This window comes from Lactuca saligna, chromosome 9 (assembly GCF_052625555.1).
Source record: "Lactuca saligna cultivar CGN05327 chromosome 9, ASM5262555v1, whole genome shotgun sequence".
Taxonomy (NCBI): Eukaryota; Viridiplantae; Streptophyta; class Magnoliopsida; order Asterales; family Asteraceae; genus Lactuca; species Lactuca saligna.
The window spans coordinates 68,523,671-68,529,771 of record NC_136425.1 but is presented as its reverse complement, the minus strand read 5'-3'; positions in this window follow the sequence as shown (position 1 = coordinate 68,529,771).

The following is a 6,101-nucleotide window of genomic DNA, read 5'->3' as shown; positions in this document are numbered from 1 at the left end:
TTGAAGGTAGTATGCTTTGTCTTTGACCTTCTTGGTTTTCATTTTGCAATCCTCGGCAAAATGATTTTCACCTTGACAGTTGTGGCACCTGATTACTTCATTATCTTCAAGGGACTTCAACTTGTTATCTTGAACCCTTGTGTTCATCCTTTGAGAATTGTAACTTTTAGGTGTTGACATGTCATCATGACTTAGTCATCAGTTGACACCTTTGCCCTACTTCACAGAGAATGGATGGAATATTTCAATTCCGTTAGTATTCTATTAGGGTTCCATCCAAGTTATAAGTCTTCATTATTCTTGAACCTTCTTGATCAACATTGAAAAAGTGATAAGCAACATGAGCATCATGTTGCTCAGTTGTCTTCTTAGATGTCATCAACTTCCAAAAGTGTTGTTGATCATGTTGAGTAGTTTCTTGGATGTTGGACTGTGTCTTGAACTTGAAGATGTACCGCCACATGTTCATGATGGGTTATGGACAAAATTCATGTCCCCTTGAGCATTTTCACATGCCTTCATTGTACATGATGTGTCATGTGCAACCTTGTTGAGTCATTAATGTGATCATGTTGATCCATTGACTTGAGTTGAGTCACCAGGTGTTCCCGTTGAGCCATCAACTCTTGTTGAGCCATAGAGTTATGGATGAGTTAATGTCTTGATGCTCCACATATGATCTAGATGTGCCATCTAAGATCATGATGATCCAACAAGCTTTCAGCAAGTGATCCATGTCAACAGCAGGTGCTCCATGTAAGCTTCAAGTGCTCCATGTTTAACTTCAAGTGCTCCAACATCTGATTCTTCAAACACTTGTTGAATCTTCAATCTCTTTCCAACCTGAAACATTCTGATAATGTTTGTAAGAAAATTTAAATTTATACTCAACTTATTTCAAGTGACAATCACATCAAAATATTTCCAAAACGAGGTGGCTTCGGCGATTTGGGAGGCCATCCCGGAGATGTTTGGGTCTATCAAGACCACGTTGATTGAGACATTTGACAAGATATATGCTTCAGTTACTGAGGTGGCTACTGCTGCATCTACTGCCGTCGTTGTTTTTGCAAGGCCACAGGGGGTGACTTATTGTTGTACTGAGAGTTTAGCAACACGAAGCCACCATAGTTTGACGGGACTCAGGATCCGATAATTGCGATGAGGTTGATCTTTGACATTGAGGTATGATTCTACACCTGCCCTTGTCTGGAGCATCTAAGGTTACAGTTCTCTCTGAACCAGCTTCACTTAGGAGCGAAGGACTGGTTGAAGTTTGTGATGGATGATTTCACTCCTGCAGAGATTACAACGGTGACCTAGGAGAGGTTTACCACCATGTTCCAAGATGATCATGTTCCCCCAATGGAGGGGGAACGGTTGGCGTAGGAGTTCTTGTCCCTCAAGCAAGGGATGGAGTCCGTGACTGTGATTACAAAGATGTTTCTTGAGAGGGCGTTATTTTTCCCTGAGCATATGTCTACTGAGCAGGCACATATAAGCCGATATCTAAGCATACTGAGGAAATCCATTCATGAGTTCGTGGTGAACTCGACTTACTAGACATTTTCTGAGCTCCAGGCAAATGCCCAGAAGAGGGAGATTGAGTTGGAGACTCAGTCCAGGGATGGGACCGAGTCTCAGAGGAGGGACAGGCGACCGGTGCAGTCACTGCCGGTAGACAAGCAAACAAAGCCCATTGATTCGAGATCTGAAGGACAGAAGGGCCGCATTTGTAGGAAGTGCAGCAAGAGCCATGAGGGAGTATGCAGAGCAAGGGTGTGATACAAGTGTGGCAAGGAGGAACATTTTGCGAGGGATTGCCCCCAATGGATTTTCAATTTGCTTTCACTGCAACCAAACTGGCGATTGGAGGGCTGAGTGCCCACAACTACTTCAGGTATCAACACAGGGATCTGCACCTCCTGCTAGAGCTACCGAGGTTCGGCCAGAGAAGACCGAGGCACCAAAGGCTAGTGGGAGAGCCTTCCAGTTAACAGCGGAGGAGGTCCGCGCAGTGCCCAATGTCATGGCTGGTATGTATCTTTTTTTATTAGAACAGATTTTGAGATATTATGCTTATATTGTACTATGCTTAGGTACTTTTCTTGTGAGTTTTGTACCTACTTTGGTGCTATTTGACTCGGGTGCGAGTCGATCTTTCGTGTCTTTAGTGTTTGGTCAGCACATTTATATCCGACGAGAGGCATTGAGTCGACCTCTGCGAGTTTCTATAGCTGACGAGAGAGCAGTTTTTGCTACTGATGTGATCGAGGATGTGTACTTGAAATTTTTGGTGTTGAGTTCCTGATTGATCTAGTACCAATTGTGATGGGGATGTCTGTGTCATCATGGGCATGGACTGGTTGAGCCGATTTGGAGCTGTTATCGACTGCGAGCGTCGATCGGTTACCATAAGAGACCCTAGTGGCGGAGTACGTACGGTGTATGGTGAGGGTACCCGATCTAGGTCAGCATTTTGCTCGGCTTCCAGAGCAATACGGAGTCTACAGTAAGGTTGTAGGGGGTTCGTAGCATATGTGATGTATACACGAGTTGCCACAGAGAGGCCGAGTGTTGTCGATGATGTTCCGATAGTGCTTGAGTTCCCGGATGTTTTTCCCAAGGAGTTACTGGGAGTGCCTCCGGAGAGGTGGGTGGAGTTCTGATTATGGAGAGGCTAGTGGGATCATAATTATTATGGAAAAAATGTTGCAACTTAGCAATGTTAGTTATAGAAAAAAAAAGTTTCAATTCGCAAAGTTACGGATTTGAAAGTTGTTTTGCTACAATTAAGGGAGAGGAAATTATACTTCATTTAAATTCTAAAAGCTTAGATTGAGATTCTAATCAACTTAGTCAAAAATATATATGGATGTTCTGTTGGAATTGTTCAACATAAGGAGTTTATATATATATATATATATATATATATATATATATATATATATATATATATATATATATATATATATATATATATATATGGAAATGTTAACTGCGTTCTAAAATATTTGATTATGATTACGTCATCCCTCTTCATAATCAAAATTATGTGAACATGGCAAAAAGAAATATTATAGCAAAAGACTAGTTAGGTATCATGTCTTTATGTTAAAAATCATGAATCGTGTCCCTTATGCTTCGGGTATTGCATCGATTTCATATGCTATAATATTCTCATGTTCTAATTTTCCAAATGCCTTGGGCATTACAAAGGAAAAAAGTAATAGAATCAGACATGACTAAAGTCGTTAAACAACTGTTAAAGACAATCTATGGTTCGCGAAAGATTGTTTGTTTAGGGATAGGTGGAAGTATAGTAATGGATGGACCATATTGACATTATTATGAATAGACAGGATTATTTTAATAAAGTGTTGTCATGTGGCAAATATGGAATTTTTTCATATTCAGAGTTGAAGAATAGATGTTCAAAGGAATGTACTTTGAATTTGAAACTTCATTTCAATGGAATTATCTTGTAACAATCTCCAAAGGAATATTTTGTAATATCATTGGTCAAGTCTCTGTGATTTTTGGTACCTAGACATTACAAAAGAATCATTGCATGATAGTTTAGAATCTAACACTTTCTAGAAGAGACAAGAATTTATAATTCTTACACTTGTAATAAGGATTTTGAATTGTGAAATAAGCATCATTGAAATGTTTTTCAATTGATCTATTTTACAAAGTAAGGACCATAGACAAACATAGTGTGCGTGCTTGGAGCATAGCATAACTATTGTTTAGACAAACATAGTGTGCATGCTTGGAGCATGGCATATCTATTGTTTTTCATTCAAGTATTAAGTTGATTATTTGAAACATTATACAATACGTAATGAGTAATCAATATGACTCAAAAAATTTGGGTCCTTATAGGATTAGTATTATTCATGTGTTTCACTTTGCATGTTTTGACTTCCCGGATAACTAGGTTATTCAAAACATCCACAGTCGATCATACTTTGGAAGTAGGTATTGAGGCAAGACTATAATGAATGGGTCGGTATAGGTGTTTTAATCATATCACAAGTTTGCTAGAGTGTTCTTGAGTGCTCTTGGAATAAGATTCGAGTATTGGATTCAACCCACGCTCATCTGAATCATTTCATCGATTTTATCATGAGTGATTGTGAGACGACAATATCTTGTATTCTTGAAACCAAGATATATGAGTTGTAGTTGCAAGTCGGTTGCACATTGACATATGTAAAAGCACCAGTAACTTGTTGTTATAAAACATATCGTTGTGTGTAATTTGATGAGTAAGTACAAGCAAGCAATTGGGTTGAAGTTTATCGGTTCCTTTTACCCCCATGTCATTAAAAGTGATATCTTTAGGCCCCTCTATGATTTAGAGATGACAACCTTATGTGCTTGGCCAAGCCTAGACTGATTTGATTTGTTCAATTAGTTTGTCATCACAAATCGGGAATCGGGAAACAACAGATGGATAGAGAAAATGATTATAACCATGTCTCAATACATTTGATATCTAAAATGGAGGAATATATGATCCTTTATCTAATGGACACGTCATTGACTAAGCCAGAGTTTGACAGCGGTGTTTAAGAGCTATAATTGCTAGTCGGGTTAGAGTCATGCTTGCAATAATAGTTATTAGACTTATCCAAGTGGGAGACTGTTGTATTAGGTGTCTAAGCCCATAACTATAATTGGTATGTACTTGACCCGAGAGTAGCATAGTCCATTTGGGTTGCATATCACCAGGACAAGATGATAGGATGGACTTTTGAGAAGAGATTATTTATGATTTGTTAATATATTTTAAGTTCTAATATATTAATACGAAATCAGATGATTTAATTAGTATTGATCAAGAATTAATTTGGAATTAATTTTGTGATAAAAAAAGACTAATTAAATACATGGGGATTGATTGTGTAAATCATTCATTCTTATAAAGTGGGCTTATGATCCATAGTTCTTTATGTTGGGCTAAATCCACGAGGTGACCCATGGATACTCCATGGAGGTTAAAACCCATGGAGCCTAAGGAATGTCGAAAGTCATGCACATTAGGGTTTGCATGATGTAACCCTAGTTATGTCACAATATATAAGAAGCCTCATGGCTACCAAAAATCAGCACCTAAGTGGAATACTAGAGGGTTAGCCAATTTTGGTGCAAGAAGATACTCTCTCAAAAGTCTCCTTTGTCCAAAGGCATTCATACTATTGGTGCTAAGTTCTTAAACGCCAAACTCAAGAAGGTTTCAAACTACAAAAAAACGGTATGTCATCTAACTAGAATTTTGTAGTAAAGATACACCATTTTATGCTAGTTAGGATGATTCTTTGGAAAAATTAAAGTTTGGATGTATATTAGAGAAAGCATAGATCCAATGCATTTAGGGTTGCATGTACACCATAGGAGTATTAGAATGCTCAAAACCGTGACAACCCACAACTTCTTTTGTACGAACCATTTAAAAATCAATATATTCAGATTTATTTCTGCTCTTAAAGCACCTTTAAGAATGGAACCATTCAAAGATGGTTCCCCCTTGAGAGGTGTAGTGACTGGTGTTATGACTGGTCCATATTGATGATACGAGGTTGGACTCGATGTTGTAGAAGATTCTAAGGGACTTTTAGGGATAGAATCACTCGAAGATGGTTCCCCCTCAACCGAATATTTGGTGGAGCTTGAGACTTTTGATGGTTGATGAGGTTGAGAGACATCATGAGAAGCTGTTTTTGTGAGCTTTTCTTATTCTAGGGAAGAAGGTTGAGTTGGAAGAAGGAAAACAAAATCTACTTTAATAGCATGGACTCGATCAGAAGCATTAGCAGGTGATGACTGGTTCATTTTATCAAATGGTGATACCATTTCAGGATCAAAGTGGTTTGGATCTAGAACCCTTACATAACTTTCATCAAAAGTGACATCACTACTTTCCTCTATCACCCTAGTTCTTTAGTTCAGAATTCTATAGGCAGCAGCATGAAGGCAATATCCAAGAAAGATACCTTCTTTATCCTTGGGTGCAAGTTTCCCTAGTTGATCCCTATTTTTCTTTATCTAGCAACAACAACCAAGGATGTGAAAGAATTTGATGTTGGGCTTAC